This window comes from Eschscholzia californica, unplaced genomic scaffold (assembly GCF_041429995.1).
Source record: "Eschscholzia californica isolate CP2 unplaced genomic scaffold, dmEscCali1.0.p SCAF_4, whole genome shotgun sequence".
In the NCBI taxonomy this organism is placed as follows: Eukaryota; Viridiplantae; Streptophyta; class Magnoliopsida; order Ranunculales; family Papaveraceae; genus Eschscholzia; species Eschscholzia californica.
In genome coordinates, this window is record NW_028238461.1 from 32164762 (window position 1) to 32177374 (window position 12613).

The following is a 12613-nucleotide window of genomic DNA, read 5'->3' on the forward strand; positions in this document are numbered from 1 at the left end:
GATTTCAAAATTGTTCTTTGAAAAATTTCAAAAACCTAGATTTTGATCCAAAATTGGTTTGATTAAGAGTTGTTTTTAAGTTTTGGAAACTTTTGAAAAACAAAATTTGGAAAAATTTAAAAGTTTCTAAAAGTTTTAAAATTTTTTTTAGAAGTGTTCTAAAAGGAATTTCAAAAATTTAAGAAAAGTTTTAAGAATTGGAAAATAGCAACTTAGAGTTGCATAAGAAAAAAAAAAAAAAAAAATTCTTTTTGGAAACTAGGGTTTTGAAAAACCCTAGTGTCCGGCCAGGAAGCTTCCTGGCCGGACCAGAAGCTCCTGGATGCGTCCTCTGGACGCGTCCAGAGCAGCTGCTGAGACGCGTCTTGAAGACGCGACCAGCAGCTGCGACAGAAGCTTCTGGACGCGTCTTTGAGACGCGTCCAGAGCAGCTACTAAGGACGCGTCTTGAAGACGCGTCCAGGTCGCGTCTAAGACGCGTCCAGGTCGCGTCTAAGACGCGACCAGCAGCTGCGAAGGAGCTTCCTGGACGCGTCTAGGACGCGTCCAGATCACTCGACCAGACGCGTCTGGGAGGTTCTGGGTGTCTCGGACTAGTCCGAGACACCTAGTGCTGGTCCGGTCCAGTACCAGACACGTCTAGGACGCGTCTGGTACATGGACTAGCGTCCTGGCTCCGGCCAACACGAGACCAGGCCTCGGCCAGGACATGCCGGCCCTATGGGCCGTGCTATGTCCGGACCTTGTCCGAGCCCTTTTTGGGCTTGGGCCGGGACTTGTCTAGGACTTATCCCGGGCTTTTTCGAGGCTTTTCGGACCACGAAAAGGGACCATCATTCGAGTGGGAGTTTTTGCCAAAAAATTTTCCGATTCCAACCAAATAATTCCAAAATCAATCCGGACCATCCAATAGCCCAAAACGGATTTCTCTTTAAATTGATTTATGAAATCATTAAGAATCGAACCAATATTTTTTCCGAAATTGACCCGGGCTTTCTCGAGCCCAAAACGGAGTTTTTCTTAAAGATGAGTTTAGAAATCATAAAAGATAAAACCGGAAAGCACCATTAGTAGAATTCTTCGAATTTAGACTTAAGGTCCGTAATGTGACATGTGATGTCAACAAAAGTATCTCCCAAGATAATCATGCATATATAATTCTTAGCCTTGATATATTATATGATTGCATGTGATGTGAATGCGGGAAACTAGTATGGCCATAGATTTATTTCTTTATTCTTGTTTTAAGCACGGATGGGTGCATGCTTTGTAATTAATTTTAATTTCAAGTTTATACGATCTGTGAATCGTTAGAGTCTTGTAATTAGAGTTTAGGGTCTATGAGTCCATTGAAGAAACTCGAGGATGAAATCCAAAGGCGAGTGGGAGAAATCAATGGAGGTTCAAAGATGGCGATCTAAGACGAACCAAAAGGCGAAACAAGAAGAAAACCAAGGGTGATTAGATCTTCTAGGTTAGGGGCCATACTAGGATCCATGTCTGCTTGATTTACTTTCTCGCGCGCATTTACTTACTTATTTACGCTTTATGTCGTGGATGTTAGTTAGGCTAAATAGTTCACTATAACAAACGCCAGACTAGCGTAAAAGTCCCCAAAAGTAATCTTGAGTAATCGCCTATCCAGATTAAGACACTCGTTGCGCCCTTGTTCGAGGAAGGTGGGTCGGCCTTCGCAGAGTACCTCCTCTACCTTGGGACAATGCGGGTAGGTCTATAGAAGAGGCCTACACGTCTAAATGGTTCTACTCAACGAGATCAGCAAGAGAGTCTTGGATACTCGAGGCAAAAGGATAGATTAGTCATTCATTAATGAAATCTATCAACCAAGAGTCATAAGGTATGATGAGTGAAGTAGTTCGCTCACCCGGAACGACGGAGTCAAAGGGTAGGGCCTTCGTCCGCTTTACTTCGAAGAACTGGGGTCTTGGAATCACTTATTCAATCGGGGACGATTTTATATTGAATAATGTGGGAAAACTAATGTTTTTCAAAAACGATAACGAGTTTTAAAACTTTGCCATTACTTTATGTAGTTTTAAAGATGACACAAGGAAACAAGTTCGACCTTGGAACATACCTAAGGAAGGTGTTAAACGAAAACATCCATGAAGGAAGGAATCGGGAAATACTTCAAATATTGGATGGAGAGTTTAAAAACAAGCTAAATGTCTCAGACTATCCATTTTTGGATTTTTTGACTGCTAAGGAAATAGAGCATCAAGAGGATGATCAAAAGAGGGCAGAACCAGAATCAATGACTTCTCGATTGTTATCAGCCATGGAGGCTACTCTTAACGAGAAACCTCTGAACATGGAAGTCCCCTCCATCACTCCGAAAACTGAGGATTCAATCCGAAGCAAAGCGAGAGTGGAGAGGTTTGATACAACCAGTAAATTATTGCGTCTGCGCCTCGAGAAAGGAAAACCAGTAGGTCCTCATGTTCGGCAAATGATAGAACTCTTTGCTAAACTAGAAGAGCTGGGTTCTCCTGTTAGCCAATCGGCGGCTAATGACATGATCCTCTATTCACTTCATGAAGGGTTCAATCTATTTAAGATGGAATATGCGATGAATTGATGGAACAAGCCTTTAGAGGAACTTGATGCAATGCTTCAGGCAGCAGAACGACTAACAATGGACTTGGAGCCAAAGAATAAGATTCTTGTGGCTCAAGAGAACAAGAGGCAGAAGAAGAAACCCGCGTTAAAAGGAAAAGGCAAACGTATTGCTAAACCTCAAAACAAAGGTATTCAATCTACGTCAAGATGTTTCTACTGCAGTGGCATAGGCCACTGGAAAAGAAACTGCCCTAAGTTCTTGGAGGACAAAAAGAATGGAACAGTGGCTTCCAATTCAGGTATAAACAGTTAACTTATCAAATACTGAAAAATTCCCAAACCTTGGTATATGATACCTAAAATTGCCCTTTCATTGTAAATGTACAGGCGCAGCTGGGAACTGAGTATTTGGCTAAGGAAGACAAGATCCAAGAGGGAGCAGAAGCCTCGACTGCTAAGGATGCTGAAAGGGATCGAAGTCTACTTTAGGCACTATTCTAGATTAATCGTTTTCTAGTTTTTTAACATCATCTCTGTACTAAGTATTATGGAGAATCAATAAAGAACTTTATTTCTAAATTGAGATGTTAATAAGTGCTAAATTTAACAAACTATACCAAAAGATTCTAAAATTAGTCAAAAACCTATAAGATAGGTTCATCCCAATCGGAAAGGGATGAGGACAACAAGTCCACTATAACCAAAACATGAATCAAACTGACAAGAAAGAAAGCCTTGAGTCAAAAACAGAGATTGATCTTCAAACGTACTTCTAACCTATCCATATTTGGAGTGTCCAAAAGGATTAAGATGAAGAACACGAATCAAACTCTATCCTCCAAAATCCATTTAGTCTAGACATAGCTTCTCACAAAACTACCAAAATTCCGTCTAACAGCTAAGCTTGTAAAAGCATTACAAGAACTAGCTAATATCTGACGCAATTTCTTTTGAAAGAAATTTGGGCTTCTTCCACAACCAATCAAGAGAACAAAGTGTTTGTTGCTCATGATAGTATTCTTCTAATAATTAGCACACCTGGTCGTCTGGGAGAAAAACACTAATTATTACAAGAATAAGTGGGAGAAAAGTACAAGTCGATTTAATTCGATCATGAGAAAAATCATGGAGGGTCATGAAGAACAATCATGAAACTTGTACAAGACGATTAAAGTCGACCAAGAGCAACAAACTGCGGCTCCTCGGAAAAGGAAAGGTTAAAGACATGATCTTATAAACCCACCGCACAAAAGCGAATGTCATTCGCCGGAGAACTCTCAAAACAAGTGAAAGTGTCTCTAAAGGAATATCTTAAAGTAATTGAGAAAATTCCAAATTGTTGTTCAAAAGCCCTAAAAGGTCAAATCTCAAAGACACAGAAAATAAAGGTTATTTCTGAAGAGATAAAAGACCTGCGCAGAAACGGAAACTGACTCTAGATTTTGGCTAGAACCCAAAATCATCGTGGAATCCATATCTCGTCAAGACATGAAGCTTGATAATTTAAGTCAACAAAAGACCTAAATTGGTTTTCCAAAATAGAAAACTGAGAAGGATGGAAACATTCGTGTTTCCCGAAACGAGACAAGAAGAATAAAGATTCTTCCAATCAAGTTATGTCCACAAGCATGCTTCAGAAATCTATCGACGGATTAAAAGCACGCAAGAGTTAGAATCTTCGATTCAAAAGGCAATCAGAGAAATTTGATTCCTGGAGAATGAAGAAAATCTTGAATCACGAGTTTCAAGAAGGTAAGTGGGAGTAAACAAACCTTCCGGGTCCGTATGCAGAGTACATACAAAAGATTGAGTACGACATAAGGTGTTGTATAACAGTAACGAACTGACTCAATAAAGGACCACACACAAAAGGATAAAATGCCATTTTGGGCATCTGAAGATCTATAAGCATAGATCAAAAGGATGATAGGATTAGAGAGACTCAGTACGCTGAGATGCTTGAGATCCGAAACAGAAAATCTAAGACTCGGAAAGTCTAAAAGAATTTCGACCCAAAAACTCATGACAGAGGGCGTTGCAAAACTCGGAGTCTAAAAGACACCGATGAGCTAGCACGCATGAGAGAGACATTTATGTTCGAAAACATAAAGTCAATCATGTTGGACATGATTAGCATTTAAACATCCGAATTCGGATTGGAAAACCGAAACACTACTTAGTACATCCTAAAAGGCTAAAGGATGAAGTAGTACAAAGTTGAACATGTCATCGTAGCAAACTTCCAGACATGGAAGGAAAGTAGGCTAAAAGTGTTTTAAGCCGGGAACTGTTGCAAATACTACACAAAGAATAAAAGGCCTTAACTCTAGTAAAGATTACTAGATATTATCAAGGTTGAAGATAGTAATCTTCAAATTAATTGATAATAAGCGAAGTTTAAAACCGACTACCACGGTAGTCAAACTAAACTGTCACCTAAGACATAGTATGAGATTCATACACAGTCTAAGGCATGAGGTGTAATTTTAAACCTCGACAAGTAAAACTGAGTGGGTAAAAGGAGTTTTACGGAAGAGGCTCAGATTTACAACTCTCGTTATCAGAAATAATAAGAATTATTTCACCAGTCGTCTAAACTTGGTTTAGTGTTTAAACGACAGTCCATAGATAATAAAACGTTCCGAATAGGTTTGTCAGATACGTGATCTGATGAATGAAACCCTATTAAGTGAACTTTGAATATTTATTATCAAAAATCCCTGGTCCAGGTCATTGCATGGACAACAATGACTCACGAAGACTAGCACGGGAGTCGATGGGTTAGCGCAGTTTCATAGGCTATAGGAATAGTATATTCTATTCGACTACGTGGGTGTATAAAGGGTTTATACACTGGATAACCCTCAAATGAGAAGTACATCATTCGTGATGAACGTCAATACTTCTCATAAAGACAATTGGAGAGATTCCTCAAAACATGAGTGCTCCACTCATCTTATGTAAGGAATGCCCGACTTTGGTTCCGTTAAACGCCGCGCCGTAAAAGGAGGTTATAAAGACGGATACTGGGAAGGACAGGATAGACATGAAGTTAAGTGGGAGCGCAAGAATGGATTGTGTCACCCTAATCACATTAGGTACAAAGTGTCTCAAGGCCACTTGATGAGTAGCAACTGAAAATGCGTGGCCGCGCTCAAACGGATTAAAAGTTAATCGTTTGTCTTTTACAGTTGTACTCGGATATCAAGAAAGTCTGAATGATGTGACGTATCAGATGGGATACTAAATTGACACGCGAATCGAGGCATTGCACTTGTTCTAAGTCCAAGTGGGAGTCTGAAGGAGTTGAAGGAGATGTCTTTCGACCAAGGTGACAATGCGAACAATTTGTCGGATAGGACAATTGATGTGGAAGATCATCAAGTCCGATTGATTTAGGGATCGTAGAGTTGTAGCTAGAGACCAACTACGATCGTCGAATTACGAAGTAATTCGCGGCTAACTTCGATCGGATCCTACAACGGGTTACACATAAGAGTGACAAATTGATCTAGGATATGACTAGTGGGAGTGAGATATAATCATGGGAGTGTCCCATAAACATATCTCATAGGCCTAAAAAGGAATTAGGCAAAGATAGTACAAAAAGGCCAAAAACAGGGTTTTTGGGCCTAGACCGGTTCGGGTACTTCTAGGACTCGGATTGGGCTGAATTTTGGAGGGTTAGTTTCTGATATAATAAACATTATATCTGCCAATTTTCGTGGTGTTTGAACACCTACTCCTTGGGGAATTGAGAAAATACCAATAGTTGTTATTTTCGACTATTTCCCTAAATCTTATTCTAAAGGGTGTTTTAGGAAACCTAAAAGGAGGTGGATTCTTATTAGGGTTCTATATAAACACTCTTAGGGCAGAGAATAAGGTGTGGAATTTCTCTCTAAGCTTTCTTACTCTACCACATCAAGTAGAGAGGAGAAAGTGAGCTAATTCCCATTACTATCAATCTAGTCAAAGAAGAAGGTGTTCTTCTTTTCCAACCACCATTGGTGTGCTAGCTATACAACAAGGTGGGAGATCAAATTGATTGCTCGTGTCCCAAGTAGAGGAGCTACACTTGAAGCTCTTGGTCTTCTTCAATCAATTCAACTAGTTCGAGGGAAAAGCGATTAAGGTAATCTACTATCTCCATTAGATTAATTACTAGTTTTGCATGTGATCCTGGGAATACTAGTGTAGACATTAGATGTCATATTTCCGCTATAAACACTAGTAGAAGGGTGTAAATCCCTACAATGGTCGCTATGGGGAACCCCGAAATTTGCTAAGGGGAGATCGGCTGCACTTAAACTACTCATATTTTCCGACGATCTTAGCCTCGAACCACATCGAAAAAGGGGGATTCTCTCATCATTTTCTTACCATTACTTATTCAATCACCATGTTTAGATAGCTTTAGTGTATCGATTATATGAGTTGAAATGTGATGAATTCGTGATTATGTTTAATATGATTTGATGTTTTGATTATGAATTGATGTTCATTTAATTCGATTATCGTTTTGATCGTATTTTCATGTGTCTTGTCAAGCACTTCGCATAGTTGATAGATGAAACCAAGTATTTGATATCGATCGTAGTCTAAGTCATATTTTTATGTGTCTTGTCATGCACTTCACATAGTTAGGCGACTAGACAACACTTTCGTTGACTCGGGATTAACCGATTATGATGTTTGTTTGACTAAGTATGATCTCCGGATATACGTAGTGCTTATAGACATCATCTTAGGAGTCGAACATCGGTTATACTTTGAACATTAGATCGGACCATACATAGTTGTAGGTTTATCATTATCGGATTCTCGGTTCGACACCTCTCTCACTTATTTATCTCCCGACTCTTGTTGCCTCCCGACTCTTGCTCCTCCGACACTTCTCTCGAATCTCTCTTGCCCATTTACTTAGATTGTTTAGTAGTTATATTTGTTTTCATTAATCCCTCTTAAATCAATCTTTAAACCCCCCATTTATCTTTGTTCCATTCCTTTTTAGTCTAAGTTAGCTATTGATACCTAAACCGGCAAACGAGACTCCTTCGTTATCCGAATCACCTTCCTATCCTTGGATCGATCCCGGCTTTGCTGGATTACTACTTGATACCTCCGCTTGGGTGTGCAACCTTTTCGGGTGCATCAAGTTTTTGGCGCCGCTGCCGGGGATAGGTTTAGTAGTTAGGATATCGTTTGTTGTTTTGTTCATTAGTTTAGTATTATGTGCTTCTTAGACGTCTTTATTCTATTTTGTACTTTCTTAATTTTATTTTCTTTTAGGTACTGTTTCAAGAAAAGAGACATAAAGCCGAAGGAAAAGGAAGGAATCGAGAAGCTTAAGAAGAAACGCGAACGAAACGAGAGGAGTACTCGATAGTATCGCATTCTAGCTCATCCTTTTTACTTGTGTGTGATTGTTTAGTTCTTTAAGTGTTAGCTCCCATTTTGTGATTGTGCGTTAGTATCCTTGAACATTGTGAGATCATGGCAAGTTGGTCATTTGATGAGAATGACCTTATGCGAACCCTTTTCAACACTAGTCGACCATCTACAAGTCATCAGGATTACTCAAATTTATATAGGAATGTTACGACTAGTGATAGGAATAGGCGAGTTGAGTCTGACCGACCTAGGATGACCATGGGTGAATATCGACGGATGTATGGAGTCGGCCAGACTCGTCATGAACATGGTTTTAGGGACTATGAGCATGAGGGTAATCAACCCCGTAAGAGACTTCGAGACTATCGACAAGAATTTGGGATGACCACACCTTCATGTATGAATTTGTCAGTTGATGAGGACCGTAGTTCTATTAGTATTGATCGACCACGTCGAAGTCTTCGTGACTATCGACAAGCATATATGAACGGTTCATTTAGTGATGACAATTCCCGACTCGATGATTTCACTCAAAGAGTCGAGTCTAGGTATCTACATGAAGGTAGTGAAGAAAGGACCATAGAGACTATTAGCTCGGTTTGTGTTATTTGTACGAGCTTAGACCATTTGACCGAGTATTGTCCCATGATCCGTGTTCCGCGAGAGTCTTCGTCTAGTTATACTCATGTGCCTTATTACGAGGAGATGTCTGAAGACACTCTCCAAGCAATTTTAGAGTACCAAACTAGATTTAATCGAGATATAACGGAGATCACGGAACGGATTCTCAAAATTGTTGATAGATTTGAGTCAGAGCCTATCGTCGACGAGGAAGGGGTTTGCGCACCCCAAACTCAAGAAGAGACTATGAATGATGGTGAGGGTAATACACCTAACTCTAGTCTTAAGTTAAATGTTGAAGAAGCTCCTGATAGACCATTTGAGTATGAACTGACCGATGACCCTTATTGCTCACTCTCTCGACCTTCGTCATCTCACCATGATAGGACTACATTAGATTTTGATGTTGAGGATGATAGCTCTACTAGCAAACATGGGAATCACACAATGTTGAACCTTCCAATCTTTAGCACTTGTGATTATTTGGATGGGTTATGTAGAATGGAAGGTGTTATGCCTGACTTTGAGGCTCCAGATGCCTTCAAGGGTGTCGATAACATAGTAGTTGAAGAGATAGCGGATAGCTTGTTGGTTATTTACCTAAGGAAATTATGGACCTTGACTTGGTCCCCGAGCCTATTGCCTTATCCTTAGAATCTAGTTCGACCTTCCACCTGATCTCAGACTCGGTTGTTGACCTCTTCTGGGACACTTCGGACGACTTCCCTGGCATGTCTAGGGACTTAGTGGATGTTATATCCACTAAGCTTGAGTTTGACTTTTTACCTTCGACTGACTTCCTGACCCTTCATTTGTATGTCGATCCTTTTGACGACTTTTTAGTCGTCGCCCCTAGCATTTATGCGTACTTAGTGGACCGTGCATCCACTAAGTTTGGGGATGGTTTCTTTTCACTTTTAGTCTCACTTGCACTTCATTCGTTTAATATTCTTGTGAGACTTTTACCATTTGTATATAGCTTTCTTTGGGTTGACCCCCAAATCTTCCGGCTTTTACTATATGATCGTTAGCCGATTAAGATGGGTCCTTGATGTTTGTGGGTAACATCTCTGGAAACCCTCCGCGAGACATAACTCGTGCTCTTGTGTGAAAACAAGAGAATCAAAGGCTAATTGCATAGCTCAATGCAATCGAGTGATCCCGCGTGAGTGGTCATTTTATATGGTCATGTTTCTATGTGCTTCATTCTCATTATATTTTTGGATATTTTAGGAGCACTTCTTATATGTTTTACTTCTAAGGCGTGATTTGTTCTAAGTTTGGGGATGGCGCGAGCTTCGCATCAACTTGGAGCCTCTTTATACACGAGTCTTGGTAGTATCATCTTTTACCTCCTTCGGTTATGGTAATATCTCTCCACTCTTCTCTTTAAATTGATGTGCCTCTTTATCTTTTGGTGAGTGTATGCTTAGAACATTGAGGACAATGTTAGTTTTAAGTTTGGGGATGCGGGATATGACCATAACCAATGCATGACCATGGGTTTCAAAGACAAAAAGGTTCAAATTAGCCAAAATTTAAAAATTTTGAACATTTTGAGTAGATTTGCATGTGATTGTAGTGATGGTTTTAAGAATGTTGATGCGTATGTGTCGAGTCGATGAGTTTTGTGATTGTTAATGGTCTTTGCATGAAAGTCGAGTCTTTGAGTGTTTGTGTTATACTATGGGAGTAACATCTTAGTGAAGAAGAAACATCTCTAAGAGACCTAGAGTAGTCATTAGTGGAGACTTAACCCATGTAAGAGCTCAAAGCCTAAATTGTCCTTCGAGTGTACTCTTCCGCGCTAACTCCGAGTAGAATGAAGAGCTACTCAACCTCGTAACTATTAAAAGAGCTCATTTGATCTCGTGTGCTCAACTTCCTTAGCCACTAAGAGTGACATTAGGATAGCGAATTAACCTTGCCCTTGTAGTCCATGAAACCCAATAAGAGTGTCAACTAGAGGAAGGCGGATACTCCATCACCATCCATCATCTTATATCCCGAGGATGAAGACATGAGAAGAAGAATGAAGAATGTCAAAAGCAAGTATAAAATGAAAAGTTGATTGTAAGAATAGAGTTATGTGTGTTGTATTTTGTTTTGGTTGATTGTATTTGTGTTATGAAAAAGAAAAAAAAAGTGAAAAAGCGAAAAAAAGTGATGAAAAAAAAAGACAAAAAGAAAAAAAATGAATGATGAATAAAGTTGTTTATGTTATGTTTGAGCATGTTAGCTCTTTTGTGTGAGTGATGTGATTCTATATATGTGTGTTTGTGTGTATGTTCATGAATAAGTATTCGAAGCAAGAAACGAATGTAGAAATGCTTAAGAGGTTCTATCATGAAGAGTTCGACATTCTCGGGAATCCACCATCATCATCCATTTCTAGTATCCGTTAACCTTTAGAAGGCATTCTTAGAGGGTAGAATGGGTGAGAAAGGCGAGTGAGCTTCTCCACTCTATATAGTGGCTAATTCCTTTTCGAAGATCATTCGTTCCAAAATGTTATCCTCAACCCTTTTTATGTGTTGAGTCCATGTTAAGTGATCACACTCACACATACGAGCGAACCATTCTTGAGTGATTTCATATTTGGAGTGTATGCCCGTGAGGCCGAAGTCGAGGCGAAATGTGCTAAACTAGGAATCAAGGTTTTGTGGCTTCGGAACATAGATGTTGCTCATTATGATGTGACACTAACACTTTAGGGTAAGATCATTAGTGAAGGGGCCTTTAGTTTTTACAAGAGCTTATCTACTTGACTCATTATGCATTGACATGCTTAAACCCTTTACTTTATGAACCATGTTTATCTATGATTTGGATTTTGGACCCTTGTGTATTTGAAACCACGATGTTTGTGGGTGTCATCTATGGAAACCCTCACGAGACGACACTCGTCCTTTAGGGGCAACCTAGGGGTTTAAAGGCTTGTTGCATACGCTAAATGCAACCGGGATGCCTCCGGTAGTCAATGCCTCCGAACTCCGAATTGAAAATCACCTTCCTATCCTTGGATCGATCCCGGCTTTGCCGGATTACTACTTGATACCTCCGCTTGGGTGTGCAACCTTTTCGGGTGCATCAATACTTTGTATAGATCTTGCCGGAGTGATAGACTCTAAAGGAGAAGTTTCCTCCTTTAGATACGTGGAGTCTAATCGGGCTGAACACTTCAAGATGTGTGGCCGACTGAGATCTTTCTGGAAAGTCCGGGATTAAGTCATTAGGTTGCGCAGCGCTAGGGCTGGGAAAACGGTCCGAGACCCCGGGATCCGGCCCGTTCGGCCCGGACCGTTAGAGACCGCTACCCGTAGCCAACCCGAGCCGGGCTTACCCGGCCCGATAAGTCTGCCCGTTACCCGAGCCCGATTACGCCCGCTACCCGAGCCCGCGTGTAATAGTAACTCTAACATCTAAACCTATTATAAAAGCAAATCACAACCAGAAACCTAGGCTAAAACTCTTCCGCCTCTCTCTCCTTTCTTCCGCCTCTTTCTCTCCTCTCTTCCGCCTCTTTCTCTCTAAGTCGCCTCTTTCTCTCTAACCTAAACACCAACCTAGAATCAACCATGAACTAACCTTAAATCCTCTCTTTCTCTCTAACCCAAATACCAACCTAGAATCAACCATGAACTAACCTTAAATCCTCTATTTCTCTCTAACCCTAAATCGTAGCCCTCTTCATTATCTTCTTCGATCTACATGGGGGTTAAGATTGAAGAATCATAAGATGATGTTTGGTATACGCCGATGATCTACGGATCACATGACGCGGTTAAGCCTTTTTTATTTTATCTTCTTAGATAGGGTTTTAAGGTTGTAAAACTAATCTTATTTGTTGATTTGTATTTATGGTTTGATGTTATGATCATTTGTTGTTAGATTTACTGTAATCTTTTTTCTTGTGATTTAATAGTGATGTTGTAATTTTGTTTATATGTTCTTTATATGTTTTATAACTCTAATATGGACAGTGGTGTTCTATCATCTAGGGTTTCATAAACATTAG

At 40.1% G+C, this 12613-nt stretch overlaps 1 long non-coding RNA gene across 1 annotated transcript; it reads left to right on the top strand.

Annotated features, from left to right (window-relative positions):
* The first annotated feature begins 2227 nt into the window (after positions 1-2227).
* On the top strand, positions 2228-3159 carry LOC147544161 (uncharacterized). Its single transcript, XR_015239663.1, has 2 exons — positions 2228-2879; positions 2968-3159. It is a non-coding gene; the product is annotated as an uncharacterized LOC147544161 (long non-coding RNA).
* Positions 3160-12613: the final 9454 nt, after the last annotated feature.